The following is an 18,212-nucleotide window of genomic DNA, read 5'->3' as shown; positions in this document are numbered from 1 at the left end:
AACTGATTTTTCATAAACAGGTTTTTTAGAAACAGATTTTTCAACAATTTTTTCTTCAATACGGTCAAGCTGTTGACCAATAATATGCAAAGATTGATTAGTAAAATTGTTTTGTTCAATAAGGCTAACAATGGGAGTTTGATCATCAGCAATTTTGAAAGGAGAGGCCTTCACTTCCTCTTTTGTCACTTCATCTTTCTTTATCAAAATTGAATCAAGAGGAGGATGACTAGACCTAACAATGGTTTTATCAATCTTAACAAAATTTGATTTCTTTATCACATTCAAATGTTGTTTTGAAACCTCATTATTTGGAACATAATGGTTTTCAAGAAAATCAAAAAACAAAATATGTTTTTTCAATTGATTCATCATTTCCAACCATTTTCTTTTAACACGGTCTTTATCAGACTGAGCAAAATTATCTTGGAAATATTTTCTCTTGGTTTTGTTTGAAGCAAGCATAAACTCATTGTACAAAGAATCCCAATCAATTTCAAAATCATCATTTAAAACAGTCAAAACTCTTAATTGATTTTGGTAAACAGGAGGAGTTTCAATAGGAGAATCAAAATCAGATGGAGTAATAGAAACAGTATCTTCCTCATCTTCATTAGCAGTTTTACTAAATGGAGTGGAAGTTTCAGGTTTAGTTGAATAGTAAACAGAGCTAAGTTGGGATTTATCACTTGAAATACCTTTTAGCTTTAAATCAGAGGATGTTTCCAAATTCTTTTTCAAAAATTCATTGATCTCGCGATCTCTTTTTGAAATACTTTCAGATCCAGCAAAGGAATGTCTTCCTTCGTTGATCCTCAAAGGTGGATTGTTTTGAAAACTTATTTTAACAGTACCATCAAGATATTGTTGAATATGGGTGAGATCAAGCTCATCAAAGATGGGTTTAGTAGGAGGGGTTTCTTGTTCTAACAACCAATCCTTAGGAAGTTTAACATCTTGCCATTGAATCATTTTTGGAACTTGGATTTTAGCATCAGGAGTTGAACATTGAATTAACATGGTTTTACCTGAAGGTTCTCTAGGCATTATCGCACAAGGATTCATTTGAGTACCCATAAGTCTGTAATAAATGCGATAGATCAAAGCAAAAGGCTTACTACCCTCTTCCATGTGATATCCAGATGAAGCAATATTCAAAGTCAAAGCTTTAACAATATTAGGATCATCCAAAGCAAGAGTAAGATCAGGATAACAGTTAAAATAAACAGGACCATCATACAAAGAAGCAGTGATCATGCCAAGAATGCTATCTTTAAAAATCTTAAATCTAGCATCTCTTAAACACATGAGAACAGAAGCATTAATACCCTTTCGGGTAAGTGGTTTAATAGCAACTTGAACCATACCAATATGCAAATAACTGAATTTTTTAGCAGCAAGGAAGTCATTAATATTCTTTTTAGTAAACAAACAGCATTTTTCATGAATTCTCGAAATAGAGAAAATTTGTTCAACAGTTCTAGCTTTGTAAGCAGAATGAAAAGTACTTTCAACAAAACTAGTTTTATAAATGGTTTTAGTATCAACTTTAGGAATAGTCCATTTACGAAAATCAGGGATCACCTCATTATCATCAGTAGTGTGATCTTCTTCATTTACAATATCAGGAGGACAACTAGTCCTGGAGCTGATAGAGGAGTTGGATCTCCACAACTTATCCATACTATCCTAGGTTCAACACTCAGTTATCATGTTTTTCTCACAACCGTTGCATTTCGTAACACATACCCTAACCAACCTCATACCTTTCATGCCCTACACGTCCTCTCTTGGCTCAAACGGGCCTTACAGCTAGGTCCTAGGAATTCACTTTACGACTAGGGTGGCGCCAACGACGGTAAGAAGGGAACACAATAACGGAATATCAAGCGTTTGGGTAGACACGGACAAGAAGACAAAGAACACAACCACACTACCACCGGCCAGAAAAGAGTGGCTCTGATACCATAAAGGGGGAAGGGGACGCACTGCTGAATAGAAGGAGACGGAAGCACAGTAATGTTGTAAATGGAAATAATGTAAAGAACTTGAAAGTACGGAGGATTCCCAAAATCCTCCTTTATGGTATCAGAGCCACTCTTTTCTGGCCGGTGGTAGTGTGGTTGTGTTCTTTGTCTTCTTGTCCGTGTCTACCCGAACGCTTGATATTCCGTTGTTGTGTTCCCTTCTTACCGTCGTTGGCGACACCCTAGTCGTAAAGTGAATTCCTAGGACCTAGCTGTAAGGCCCGTTTGAGCCAAGAGAGGGCGTGTAGGGCATGAGAGGTATGAGGCTGGTTAGGGGTATGTGTTACGAAATGCAACGGTTGTGAGAAAAACATGATAACTGAGTGTTGAACCTAGGATAGTATGGATAAGTTGTGGAGATCCAACTCCTCTATCAGCTCCAGGACTAGTTGTCCTCCTGATATTGTAAATGAAGAAGATCACACTATTGATGATAATGAGGTGATCCCTGATTTTCGTAAATGGACTATTCCTAAAGTTGATACTAAAACCATTTATAAAACTAGTTTTGTTGAAAGTGCTTTTCATTCTGCTTACAAAGTTAGAACTGTTGAACAAATTTTCTCTATTTCGAGAATTCATGAAAAATGCTGTTTGTTTACTAAAAAGAATATTAATGACTTCCTTGCTGCTAAAAAATTCAGTTATTTGCATATTGGTATGGTTCAAGTTGCTATTAAACCACTTACCCGAAAGGGTATTAATGCTTCTGTTCTCATGTGTTTAAGAGATGCTAGATTTAAAATTTTTAAAGTTAGCATTCTTGGCATGATCACTGCTTCTTTGTATGATGGTCCTGTTTATTTTAACTGTTATCCTGATCTTACTCTTGCTTTGGATGATCCTAATATTGTTAAAGCTTTGACTTTGAATATTGCTTCATCTGGATATCACATGGAAGAGGGTAGTAAGCCTTTTTCTTTGATCTATCGCATTTATTACAAACTAATGGGTACTCAAATGAATCCTTGTGCCATAATGCCAAGAGAACCTTCAGGTAAAACCATGTTAATTCAATGTTCAACTCCTGATGCTAAAATCCAAGTTCCAAAAATGATTCAATGGCAAGATGTTAAACTTCCTAAGGATTGGTTGTTAGAACAAGAAACCCCTCCTGCTAAACCCATTTTTGATGAGCTTGATCTCATCCATATTCAACAATATCTTGATGGTACTGTTAAAATAAGTTTTCAAAACAATCCACCTTTGAGAATCAACGAAGGAAGACATTCCTTTGCTGGATCTGAAAGTATTTCAAAAAGAGATCGCGAGATCAATGAATTTTTGAAAAAGAATTTGGAAACATCCTCTGATTTAAAGCTAAAAGGTATTTCAAGTGATAAATCCCAACTTAGCTCTGTTTACTATTCAACTAAACCTGAAACTTCCACTCCATTTAGTAAAACTGCTAATGAAGATGAGGAAGATACTGTTTCTGTTACTCCATCTGATTTTGATTCTCCTATTGAAACTCCTCCTGTTTACCAAAATCAATTAAGAGTTTTGACTGTTTTAAATGATGATTTTGAAATTGATTGGGATTCTTTGTACAATGAGTTTATGCTTGCTTCAAACAAAACCAAGAGAAAATATTTCCAAGATAATTTTGCTCAGTCTGATAAAGACCGTGTTAAAAGAAAATGGTTGGAAATGATGAATCAATTGAAAAAACATATTTTGTTTTTTGATTTTCTTGAAAACCATTATGTTCCAAATAATGAGGTTTCAAAACAACATTTGAATGTGATAAAGAAATCAAATTTTGTTAAGATTGATAAAACCATTGTTAGGTCTAGTCATCCTCCTCTTGATTCAATTTTGATAACTACTAAGAAAGATGAAGTGACAAAAGAGGAAGTGAAAGCCTCTCCTTTCAAAATTGCTGATGATCAAACTCCTATTGTTAGCCTTATTGAACAAAACAATTTTACTAATCAATCTTTGCATATTATTGGTCAACAGCTTGACCGTATTGAAGAAAAATTTGTTGAAAAATCTGTTTCTGTTTCTGAAAAACCTGTTCCTGTTAAAACTGAGAAGCCTTTGATTGATTTACCCAGTCAAAGAGAAAAAGTTATGTTTAAAACTTCTCAGTCCAAGACTCTTGAAATTGTTGAAAAAAATGCTTTCTGATTTAAAAGTGAAAACTGAGGGTACTTCTACAAGAACTCCAACTGCTCTCACTATTTCCAAAAAAGAAATTGTTTCTGAAGAAATTACAGATTCTGATACTGTGTCTTCTGTTTCTTCTGCTCTTGTTGATGAACTTTATGAATGGAATATTGATGGTTTGTTTGAACTAGAAATTGTTACTAAAATGATTCACATGTCTATGGTTGGTATTGCTTATCAAAATAACCATAATCTTGATCAACCTGGTGTTATTAACTTACTTGTTACTGGGTTTTCTGGTACTCTTCGTGGATGGTGGGATTCATATCTCACTAAAGAATCCAGAGAGTTTATTAAACATGCTGATAAAAAAAATGATGACTGTTTGCCTATTTTTGATGAAAGTATTGTTTGTAATGGAGTCAATACCTTGGTCTGTACTATTCTCAAACACTTTGTTGGTACTCCATCCAATATTTCATCTCATGATTATTTAAATAATTTGAGTTGTCCAACTATGTCTGAATACAGATGGTATCAAGATGTTTTTATTTCCAGAGTGATGCTCCGGAAAGATTGTCTTAAGTTTTATTGGAAAGAAAAGTTTATTGACGGTATGCCTCCTATCTTTGCTCATAAGGTAAAACAAGAATTAGTGGGTAAGAATGATTCTATTGATTATAATAATTTAACCTATGAAGATATTTTTAGTACTATTAAAAAACTTAGTACCAATAGGTGTAATGATAAAAAATTGTTAAAACACCAACTAAGGTACAAATATAACTTTGTTAAACCTAATTATTTCTATGCTAAGAAGAGATTTGTTAACTGTGGAAAATCTGGATACTTTAATAAAAATTGTAAAAGAAAACCTAGAAATTTAAAAGACAAATTCAACATACTAAATATTGATAATTCTTCCGATATTAAAATTGGAAGTAGAGATTCTTGCTGCAATGTTATTAAAACCAATGTTCTCACCAAGAGTAAAGAGGATAAAACTTTGGAAAAGTTTAATAAAAAGAAAGCTAAAGAACTAACTGTTAATGATTTACAACATGAAATTAATATTGTTAAACAAGAGATAAGCGACTTAAAACATGATTCTAAAGATGTTAAAAGTGATAAAAATAATCTTAAACAAGGACTTGAGCATAATGATGGAGATGAATCCTGTCAACAAGCTCTTCTTTTTGGTAAAGGTATCCCTGATGATGTTACTATTTCTCAACTTGCTCTTGTTAATAAAATAATTCCTCCAAAATGGTTTACAAAAGTTAAAATTGTTGTTTCTCTTGATTATCATTTCACTATTATTGCTATGATAGATTCAGGGGTAGACATGAACTGTATCCAAGAAGGACTGATTCCTTCAAAATACTTTGAAAAATCTACTGAAAGATTGGTTTCTGCTAATGGTTCTCAGATGAAAATAAAGTATGAATTGAATAATGCTCATGTATGCCATGATAATGTTTGTTTCAAGATTCCTTCTGTTCTTGTTAAAAATATGACTGATAAAGTGATTCTTGGTTTGCCTTTTATAAATGCTTTATATCCTTTTCTTGTTGAACATGATGGAATTACTACTGATCCTTTTGGACAAAAAGTAAAGTTCAAATTTGCTTCGAAGTTTGATATTGATACTAATACTGCTTCAAACATGATTCATGCTAAAATTAAACATCTTCAATTTCTTCAGCAAGAAGTTACATACAAGAAAATTGCTGAACAAATTTCTGATAAATTGTTGCAATCCAAAATTGATAATTTTCAGAAAATGTTGATTGATGATGTTTGCTCCGATGTTCCTAATGCTTTCTGGCATAGGAAAAAACATATTGTTGATTTGCCATATGTCAAGGATTTTAATGAGAAAAATATTCCCACTAAAGCTCGTCCTATCCAAATGAATGTTGAAACTGTTGAATTTTGCAAAAAAGAAATCCATGATTTGTTGCAGAAAAAATTGATTAGGAATAGCAAGTCTCCTTGGTCTTGTTCAGCCTTTTATGTCTAGAAAAATGCTGAAATTGAAAGAGGAACCCCAGATTAGTCATTAACTACAAACCACTGAATAGGGTTTTAGAATGGATTCGGTATCCTATTCCAAACAAGAATGACCTTGTCCATAGGTTGAATGAAGCCGTTGTGTTCTCTAAGTTTGATATGAAATCTGGGTTTTGGCGAATTCAGATTAGTGAGAATGATAGGTACAAGACTGCTTTCACCACTCCTTTTGGACATTATGAGTGGAATGTTATGCCATTTGGCCTTAAAAATGCCCCAAGCGAGTTTCAAAATATCATGAATGATATTTTTAACTCCTTCAGTCATTTCACCATTGTTTATATTGACGATGTTCTTGTTTACTCTAGCTCTATTGACGAACACTGGAAACATTTGAATTCGTTTCTAGATACTATCAAACGAAATGGTCTTGTTGTCTCAGCCAAGAAGGTTAAACTATTCCAAACCAAAGTTCGTTTCCTTGGCTATGATATCTCTGAAGGACAGATTTGTCCTATTGATAGAGCCATCCAGTTTGCCGATAAGTTTCCTGATGTTATCATTGACAAAACACAACTCCAAAGATTTCTTGGGTCATTAAACTATGTTGCAGACTTTTACAAAGATATGAGGAAACAATGCAAACCTCTGTTTGATCGGTTAAAAAGTAATCCTCCTCCTTGGTCTGATGTTCATACTTCTATTGTTAAACAGATCAAAACTCATGTTAAGACATTGCCTTGTCTTGGTATTCCTACTGTTGGAGCTTTCAAAATTGTTGAAACTGATGCCTCTGATGTTGGTTATGGTGGTATTCTAAAACAAAGAATTTCTCCTAAGTCATCTGAACAAATTGTTCGTTTCTATTCTGGTATTTGGAACAATACACAGTTAAATTATAGTACTATTAAAAAGGAAATTTTATCTATAGTACTATGTATTTCAAAATTTCAAAGTGATTTGTTAAACCGAAAATTTTTGTTACGTATTGACTGCAAAAGTGCTAAATATGTTATTGAAAAAGATGTTGAAAATATTGCCTCAAAACATATTTTCGCTAGATGGCAAGCTATTTTAAGCGTTTTTGATTTTGATATTGAATATATTAAGGGTTCTCAAAATTTTATCCCTGATTTCCTTACCCGTGAATTTCTGCAGTGTCACCATGACAAGTAGAAGACCAAAAGATAATCCTCCTGCTGAAACTGATAAACAAATTGTTAAAAAGGAACCTGCTTCTCCTCTTGAAATAACCAACCGTTTCACCACCCTAGGAACCATCCCTAGGATTAATTACTCCACTGTTCTTGCTTCATCTTATGATCCTTATGCCTTAACCCCTGTTAACCGGCCCATCAAAACTGTTTATCCAAAAAATTCCCCTCAATACATCAAAAAACAATATTTCCAACACCTGTTTTATATTGAACCCAACAGGGCCTCTATTTCTGATCCGCTCAGACTTGCTAGGAGTTATTTCCCTCCAAAGTTTCATTGGATTCCGGAGTATAGGGAAAAGAATTTAAATTATTATTCTGATCTTCTGCGCCATGAAAGATCTATTATTATTAACACCATTTCTGATCACAAAGATGTTTCCAAAATTATTTACCACAGTGTTTACTTGGCCAATTTTATTTCTGAAGAACAATGGGGCTCTTCTCTTACATCTACCAGAACAATGCCAAGTTCCCCCATTCCCTATTCATATTATGATTATATCATGGCTTGGTCAAGATTCATGCTGCACCAGAATGAAAACATGTCTCATTCCTGGTTTGTTAACTTTGACAAAGAATTCACTGGTGATTTGCCCCTTTGGTTCAACCGCTGGTGGGCCCAATTTGGTCCCATTGTTGATTTATTTCCTGCACCATTGCTTGAAGCTTTCAACAGTTTCAAGAAATGTTTTAGGTGTGATGCTTATGGAGCCAAATTTCCTGCCTTGCTTCATTTTGTTAAAAAAATATAAAATACCTTGGATATTGAAATGGCAATATGAGAAAGATGGTGATGTTCTCTCCAGGCATTGGTATGTAAAATGGTGGGGAAAATTCCCTCACACTCAAAAGATCATTACCGCTGTTGCCTTTATCTCCAGAGAATCTTCATCTGCTGCTGCTTTGCCCATGGCCAAAGATCATTCCCCAGTTCAAACCCCTGCTCCTGCTGATGCTCCCTCTTCTTCTTCCGGCAAAAATGTTCAGACTAAAAGCTCCTCTATTGACAATTTGAGAAAGAATCCTGATGCTCTTCTAGCTTTACTCAAATGGGCAGAAGAAGCTGTTGCTAATCAGGAAGAATCCAAAGAGTCCTCTGAAGAATCTGTTGCTCACAACCCTTATTTCCCATATGACCAGGAGCTGTTTGGACATGATGAAGATACTCCAGATCTTCGAGAAGATTGAGCTTATTTGTCTAGCCTGCATAAAGGCCAAATGCTACACTGTTTACTAGTGGACTTTCACTGTTAATTTCCACTCCTGATGATACTGTTTACTAGTGGACTTTCACTGTTAATCTCCACTCCTGATGATAATGTTCTGAAAAGTTGATTCTCCGTGTTTCCCGTGACTTTTAGTCACACCAAGATTGCTTTCAGCAATTTATCTTTTACTGTTAACTTTTACTGTTCATGAGTACTGTTTACTCAAAACTTTGCCTATTTAAGGGGGGATGTCCCTTAAGTCAAGTCAAGCAAAGTTTTAGTTCTGATTTCTCTTCCCTTAGAACTAGCCTTCTTAGAGAGAGAACCCATTTGCTTCCACTACTACTATTGTTCTACTACTATCTTGTTCATCCTTGTTCACTACAAGCCTTGTAATCATACAAACCTTGTAATTAGGACTAGTTCAAGCTTTGTAACTGTTGAAATCTTGTATTCACTACTACTACTGTAAGTGTTTATCCTACTTTCAATAAGAAGTATTTTCAGTTCTATGTTCATTACTTTACTTGTTGCTACCACAACCTTGGACGGATTACCGGCATACCGGATGGTTTTAAATTGCTTTCATTTATTTTGAACTATTGTTCTTATTTACTTTGAATTATTTTGATATATACTGCTTGGCTGGTTCTACCGCCTTATTATTGTTCTTACATTCAAGTTATTTATTTTCAAGCTATTTACTTTCAAGTTCTTTACATTATTTCCATTTACAACATTACTGTGCTTCCGTTTCCTTCTCTTCAGCAGCGTGTCCCCTTCCCCCTTTATGGTATCAAGCGTGTCCCCTTCCCCCTTACCCACCATAAAGGGGGAAGGGGACACGCTGCTGAAGAGAAGAAGACGGAAGCACAGTAATATTGTAAATGGAAATAATGTCAAGAACTTGAAAGTAAATAGCTTGAAAATAAATAACTTGAATGTAAGAACAATAATAAGGCGGTAGAACTAGCCAAGCAGTATATATCAAAATAATTCAAAGTAAATAAGAACAATAGTTCAAAATAAATGAAAGCAATTTAAAACCATCCGGTATGGCGGTAATCCGTCCAAGGTGGTGGTAGCAACAAGTAAAGTAATGAACATAGAACTGAAAATACTTCTTATTGAAAGTAGGATAAACACTTACAGCAGTAGTAGTGAATACAAGATTTCAACAGTTACAAAACTTGAACTAGTCCTAGTTACAGGGTTTGTAGGATTACAAGGCTTGTAGTGAACAAGGATGAACAAGGTAGTAGTAGAACAATAGTAGTAGTGGAAGCAAATGGGTTCTCTCTCTAAGAAGGCTAGTTCTAAGGGAAGAGAAATCAGAACTAAAACTTTGCTTGAGAAAAACCTCCCAAACATAAGGGACAACCCCCCTTAAATAGGCAAAATTCGGAGTGAATAGTGTCATGAATAGTAACGGATGAACAGTAACAGTGAATAGTGACAGGTGAATAGTGACTGAATAGTAAAAATTGGAATCTCTCCTCTTTTTTGACCCAATCTTCTAAGGAAACTTGTAGGATTTTGGGAATCCTCCGTAGTGCCCTATAAGTGTAGGAATAAGGCCTCATTATTGGTGTCCTTGAGTGACAAAAGAAGCCAATAAGAAAGAAGCCAACAAAAGGAACTAATAGGCATGCATTTTGTTGTCTTCACGTGAACATTAATCTTTGGAATCCTTTGGAAGCATCAAAGTGGAAAATCAACTTTTAGCAGTTGTAAATATTGGAGCATTGGCCACTGTGCAGGCTAGACAAATAAGAGAATCAAAATCTTCCGCAAAATCCGGAGTATTGTGAGCCAGTACCGGATTTTCCGCAACATATTTGTGAAGGACAGTATTTTATCTTGGCTGTTATGCAAGCCAGAAAAATAAAGTAACACCTGTCTCGAAATAGTAGTGACCTCATCAATCAGTAGAGGGAGCATCGGAGGGATAACCATCAAAAGGATCAAAAGGACCTTGTGGAGAATCACATACATGCTCATGGTAAATAGCATACTTATTACAGAATCCACAATATAAAATTGGCTCAAACTTTGGAGTTTTTCCTGGGATAAGGAGACTGTTTAGATTAGGATGATCTTTTTTTTGTAGGTGAACAAAGGCATCAGCATAGGGTTTGGGGCCAAAAACAGCAATTCTTCCTGTGCTTCCTATGAAATGATAATTTTTCCATAGATCATGAGCAACTTCTCGAATTTGATTATTAAAATAATTTCTCCAGCATTTTGCAAGACCAAAAGGATCTTTAAAGGACAGTTGAGAATTTCCCTTAAACCATGGCCCTTGGTGAGTATAGCCGTTAATGAGAATGAGATGCTTTGAGGGGTTAACATTCATCCAGTTATCTCTCTCCCATTTTGGTAGAGTGCTCCAGCATCTAATAGTAACAAAAGGTCTTGTGGAAGAGTTTTCAAACCCTTTAATAGCATTCTGAATGATCTGTGGAAGTTGGCTGGCCTGTTTATGACTTGTCAACTTTACAAACCGAACAAAGCCATGTTCAAACATTTGGGAAAGCCAGCTAGAATTAGGATCATCATCATCACTATCATCTGAATCTTCATCAGTGAAATACGAACCATCATCAAAATTAATGAGGAGACCAAGAAATGGGTGTTTCTTTTCATATACTCTGAGACTGCTCCCAAAGTGATCTTCCCATTCAAGCTGAATAAAGACATTATCACCTTCGTCTATTTCATTAGGGTCAGGAATAGTAGCAGTAACAAGTTTTCTGAAATACTTGGACCATAGGTCAAAAGACCTAGACATAGCCTTGCTATCCAGAATACGAGATTGTAAATCTGAAGGCAAGTTGGCAACAACACATCTTAACATGGATTGGGTCTTAAGACTCAATCTAGCATAATCAGTGCCCATTATAGTCTTTTTATCCATCGAATGGATTTCCTCTTTGCCAAAGAGTTGACTAATGTAGGCTTTAAGACAGCTCACAAGAGCCTCATTTTTTGAAACAAGGTTATTTTCTGGAACAAAGTCAATATTTGAAGCAAGGTCATTTTCTGGAATAAGGTTACCAAAATGGCTCTCATAAATCTCGTTTTGGGCAGTAAGGTTAACAAGGTGGATTTCAAGGGCTTTAAGGGTTTTGTGAAAAACATTACTATGGTTTTTGGTAAAAGCAAACTGGAGGTTATCAAGAATGAATTTAATAGAATCTGGTAATTCTGAATAGGTTCCATTGTGGAATTGTAGATTTTTTGATAAAACTTCCTGTAAAGCAATTAATATATCACCATTAGAGTATGTCACCTCTGCCGGGACATCTCTTTGAAGGGATGTTGATCCACTGGGTTTTACACCAGAAGATGCGCCTTCATGCATTTTAAAAGGTCGTCCCGCTAGGGACCTTTTGTTTTGAGAATAGTCCTGTGCAGGAGCTTTTCCCTTTTTCCTTTCCATAATAATCCACTTACTAGTGGTATAAATACGAATATTATTATTGTCCCACTTATTAATGGTATTTATCCACGCATCATTAACCGATTCCTGCAAAGAATCATTAATATTGTTAGGATAATGGATAGTTTTTAACATTTTGGTGTTATGAAAATTACCTTTAAAATCATCAGAATTCATTATTAGTTCTTGAACAAGTTCATTCATGGGAGAGTCTTTCTTATAAGACAGATTATCAATATCAATTTCAAACTTTGAAGCAAATTTGAATTTTACTTTCTGTCCAAATGGATCAGTAGTAATTCCATCATGTTCAACAAGAAAGGGATACAAAGCGTTAATAAATGGCAGACCAAGAATCACTTTATCAGTCATATTTTTTACAAGAACAGAAGGAATCTTGAAACAAACATTATCATGGCACACCTGAGCATTAGTCAATTCATACTTAATTTTCATTTGAGAACCATTAGCAGAAACCAATCTTTCAGTAGATTTTTCAAAATATTTTGAGGGAATTAATCCTTCTTGAATACAGTTCATATCTGCACCAGAATCAATCATAGCAATAACAGTGAAATGATAATCAGGAGAAACAACAATTTTAACTTTTGTAAACCATTTTGGAGGAAATAATTTATTAACAAAAGCAAGTTGGGGATTAGTGAAAGTATCAGGAGTACCTTTATCAGAAAGAAGAGCCTGTTGACTGGAATCATTTCCATCACTGTGCTCATTTTGTTCGTTACTGGATTTATTAAGATCTTTATCAAGTTTTAGCATTGTCAATTCTTGTTTAAGATTATGGTTATCACTTTTCATGCTTTTAAATTCATGTTTTAATTCATTTATCTCTTGTTTAACAATATGAATTTCATTTTGGAGATCATTAACAGTTAAATCTTTAGATTTCTTTTTATTAAATCTTTCCAAAGTTTCTTCAAAACTTATGGTTGATTTTGGTTTTTTACCAATTTCATCTCTTATCAAGTTTTTCTTAAACCTATCCAAATAATTTTTCTAGAGTTTTGAATTTGATTTATTAGCTAAATTATCAGTTTTTCATCTTCTTCACTCTTGGTGAGAGCATTAATAACATTGCAACAGGAATCTCTACAACCAATCTTAATATTAGGAGAATCAGAAGAATCATCAGCAGATTGATAGCAAGAATCAGATGAAGAAGAAAAATCATCTTCCAAAGAATCAGACGGAGTGTTTGATTCAAGGATTCTAAATAATTCTTCTTGCACATTATCATCAATGTTTAACATGTTGAACTTGTTTTTTAACTTACTAGGTTTTTCTTTACAATCTTTACTAAAGTGTCCAGGTTTACCACAGTTAAAGCATTTACCTTTACTTGGTTTTTGTTTAACATGTTTTTTAGAAACATTTTTCTTCTTAGCATAGAAATCATTAGGTTTAATAAAGGTATTTCTGTATTTTTTATGGCTTTTATCATGTTTTTTACTTTTCTGCCTAGAAGGAGCAATAGGAGGCAGACCATATTGTTCACAGAAATTTCCCATTTCATATTTAGCTTTTCTTTTATTCTTTAATTGGTGTTTTAACAATTTTTCATCATTGCACATATTAATACCAAGTTTTTTAATAGTACTGAACATATCACCATAAGTTAAATTATCATAATCAATAGAATCATTTTTACCCATTAATTCTTGTTTTACCTTATGAGCAAAGATAGGAGGCAGACCGTCAATAAACTTTTCTTTCCAATAAGGCTTATGGCAATCTTTCCGGAGCATCACCCTGGAAGTAAAAACATCTTGATACCATCTGTAATCAGACATAGTTGGACAACTCAAATTATTTAGATAATCAGAAACATGGGATGAAATATTGGATGGAGTACCAACAAAATGTTTGAGAATGGTATAGATCAAGGTATTAACACCATCAGGAATACCACGACCAATACTTTCATCAAAAATAGGCAAACCTTCTTCATTCATTTTAATAGCATGTTTAATAGACTCTTTGGATTCTTCAGTGATGTATGAATCCCACCATCCACGAAGAGTACCAGAAAAACCAGTAAGAAGCAAGTTAACAATTTCAGGTTGATCAAGATCATGGTTGTTTTGATAAGCAATACCAACCATAGACATGTGGCTCATTTTATTAATGATTTCCTGTTCAGACAAACCATCAATATTCCATTCATAGAGCTTATCAGCAGAGACAGAAAACTGTGTTTGAAAAGATCTCTCTTCTAATTGCATATCAGGAGGAGTAGGTTTTGGATACCAATTTTTTGTAAAAGACATGGGTTTGGAATTCCCAACAAATCTTTTAATTTCTGGGAAATCATTATCAAAGATTCTTTTTGCAGGAACAGAAGAAACAGAAGAAACAGTATCAGAATCTGTGTTTTCGTCAGAAATAATTTCTTTTTTGGAAATAGTGAGAGCAGTTGGAGTTCTTGTAGAAGTACTAGTGCCTTCAGATTTAATCTTTAGATTAGAAAGCATTTTGTCAACAATTTCAAGAGTCTTGGATTGAGAAGTTTTAAACATAACTTTTTCTCTTTGACTGGGTAAATCAATCAAAGGCTTCTCAGTTTTAACAGGAACAGGTTTTTCAGAAACAGAAACAGATTTTTCAACAAATTTTTCTTCAATATGGTCAAGCTGTTGACCAATAATATGCAAAGATTGATTAGTAAAATTGTTTTGTTCAATAAGGCTAACAATAGGAGTTTGATCATCAGCAATTTTGAAAGGAGAGGCTTTCACTTCCTCTTTTGTCACTTCATCTTTTTTTGTAGTTATCAAAATTGAATCAAGAGGAGGATGACTAGACCTAACAATGGTTTTATCAATCTTAACAAAATTTGATTTCTTTATCACATTCAAATGTTGTTTTGAAACCTCATTATTTGGAACATAATGGTTTTCAAGAAAATCAAAAAACAAAATATGTTTTTTCAATTGATTCATCATTTCCAACCATTTTCTTTTAACACGGTCTTTATCAGACTGAGCAAAATTATCTTGAAAATATCTTCTCTTGGTTTTGTTTGAAGCAAGCATAAACTCATTGTACAAAGAATCCCAATCAATTTCAAAATCATCATTTAAAACAGTCAAAACTCTTAATTGATTTTGGTAAACAGGAGGAGTTTCAATAGGAGAATCAAAATCAGATGGAGTAATAGAAACAGTGTCTTCCTCATCTTCATTAGCAGTTTTACTAAATGGAGTGGAAGTTTCAGGTTTAGTTGAATAGTAAACAGAGCTAAATTGGGATTTATCACTTGAAATGCCTTTTAGCTTTAAATCAGAAGATGTTTCCAAATTCTTTTTCAAAAATTCATTGATCTCACGATCTCTTTTTGAAATACTTTCAAATCCAGCAAAGGAATGTCTTCCTTCATTGATCTTCAAAGGTGGATTGTTTTGAAAACTTATTTTAACAGTACCATCAAGATATTGTTGAATATGGGTGAGATCAAGCTCATCAAAAATGGGTTTAGCAGGAGGGGTTTCTTGTTCTAACAACCAATCCTTAGGAAGTTTAACATCTTGCCATTGAATCATTTTTGGAACTTGGATTTTAGCATCAGGAGTTGAACATTGAATTAACATGGTTTTACCTGAAGGTTCTCTAGGCATTATAGCACAAGGATTCATTTGAGTACCCATTAGTTTGTAATAAATACGATAGAGCAAAGCAAAAGGCTTACTACCCTCTTCCATGTGATATCCAGATGAAGCAATATTCAAAGCTAAAGCTTTAACAGTATTAGGATCATCCAAAGCAAGAGTAAGATCAGGATAACAGTTAAAATAAACAGGACCATCATACAAAGAAGCAGTGATCATGCCAAGAATGCTATCTTTAAAAATCTTAAATCTAGCATCTCTTAAACACATGAGAATAGAAGCATTAATACCCTTTCGGGTAAGTGGTTTAATAGCAACTTGAACCATACCAATATGCAAATAACTGAATTTTTTAGCAGCAAGGAAGTCATTAATATTCTTTTTAGTAAACAAATAGCATTTTTCATGAATTCTCGAAATAGAGAAAATTTGTTCAACAGTTCTAGCTTTATAAGCAGAATGAAAAGTACTTTCAACAAAACTAGTTTTATAAATGGTTTTAGTATCAACTTTAGGAATAGTCCATTTACGAAAATCAGGGATCACCTCATTATCATCAATAGTGTGATCTTCTTCATTTACAATATCAGGAGGACAACTAGTCCTGGAGCTGATAGAGGAGTTGGATCTCCACAACTTATCCATACTATCCTAGGTTCAACACTCAGTTATCATGTTTTTCTCACAACCGTTGCATTTCGTAACACATACCCTAACCAACCTCATACCTTTCATGCCCTACACGCCCTCTCTTGGCTCAAACGGGCCTTACAGCTAGGTCCTAGGAATTCACTTTACGACTAGGGTGGCGCCAACGACAGTAAGAAGGGAACACAACAACGGAATATCAAGCGTTCGAGTAGACACGGACAAGAAGACAAAGAACACAACCACACTACCACCGGCCAGAAAAGAGTGGCTCTGATACCACAATATATATATATATATATATATTGTGGGGTCAAAGAATTTGACAACCCCAGCCCACTTTATACCAAGCCCAAGGCCCACACCGAGGAGGAAGAAATGCCCGAGGACGAATGAAGAAAGCCCAAATGGCCTAGAAACATCGCCGAGGACAATCCTGTTCTCGGCCAACCCAGATCCTAGAAGGGAAGAATGGCACACCGTCGAAGGCAGCCTCCCAGAGCATCCCAAGAAAAAGGACAAGTAGCGTAGGATAGTTATGGGAGCATGGTGTAGAAACAATTCAAGGAAAAACTGTCACCTCCGTATTAAATGCCCACAACTAACGTTCTGGCTGCATTAATGAGGAAATGACCCCTAAACAGTGCAGTTTTGGTTGCTGCAACTCACAGAAGGTTTGGGAAGGTGGCTGATGGAATAAGCACTCAAGTAGTGACCTACATGATCAACAAATGGAGTACCAAGATCGACTGGAAGGGGATATATAATGTGGGAAATCCTCCAGAAAAAGGGGAGAAAAAAATACGGTAGCAATTTGCATGATCCTGGGAACTTTTGTAACCAAGCACTGAAGAAGGAATAAAAACAATAAGTTCCTCGGAAGAAATGCCCGAGGATAGAATTTCATACTTTAGCCTATGTCCTTGTCATTCAACCCACTCATAACCATGTCTAGTTGTTGTAACCCTCACTAAAGCATAGTTCTTAAATCCATTCTCTTTAAATTTATTGTATTGGCCCACTCATCTAATAGAAGAATTGCTTAATCCTCGTCCCTACATATATATATATATATATATATTTAATATTAGAATATATACTATGTACCTGTTTGAGTACTGATGAAAAGGCAGCGTCTTGCATTTGTGTTTTCTCTCTTCTTTTCATTTTTTTTTAATTTTTTTTAGAAGTGCGTTTTGTGGTTATGGTGTGTTTCCAGTGGATCCCGTGCACTATTCGCAGAACAATATTTTGGGACATCCCAAAATAGAATATAAGACAAACAAATTGAGACATAAGGAGTATAATTATTAGATTATGTATGGAAATTACATTAATATATAATTGTTTATATTATTTATGATGTCAATAAGTCAGAGTCTGCAGCATCCCTGCCCTAGTCCGCAGGGCATTAGACTCAACGCTATTCATCTTTTTCAAGAACGTCTTTAAAGTCTTTTAGAAACAGGACAATATTTTGGGACATCTCAAAATAAAATAGAGAACAAACAAACTAAAACAAAAGGAGTATATTTATTAGATTATGTATGATAATTACATTAATATATAATTGTTTATATTATTTATGATGTCAATAAGTCAGAATCCGCAGTATCCCTGCCCTAGTCCAAAGGGCATTAGACTCAACGCTATTCATCTTCTTTCAAGAACGTCTTTAAAGTCTTTTTGACTTTTAAGCCAAAGCTCTTGACTTTCACAACAAGGGTAATAAAGTGAACAAAGCATCGTGTGCGTTGAAGTTTTCAAAATAGATCAAGGCATTGGCCCAATGGCCCTTGCAATATATATATATATATATATATATTTTAAATATTAGAATATATACTATGTACCCGATTGATTAGTGATGAAAAGGCAGCGTTTTGTTTCTGCATTTTCTCTATTCTTTTTATTTT

This window comes from Quercus robur, chromosome 11 (genome assembly GCF_932294415.1).
Source record: "Quercus robur chromosome 11, dhQueRobu3.1, whole genome shotgun sequence".
Classification (NCBI taxonomy): domain Eukaryota; kingdom Viridiplantae; phylum Streptophyta; class Magnoliopsida; order Fagales; family Fagaceae; genus Quercus; species Quercus robur.
This window is presented reverse-complemented; position numbering follows the sequence as displayed.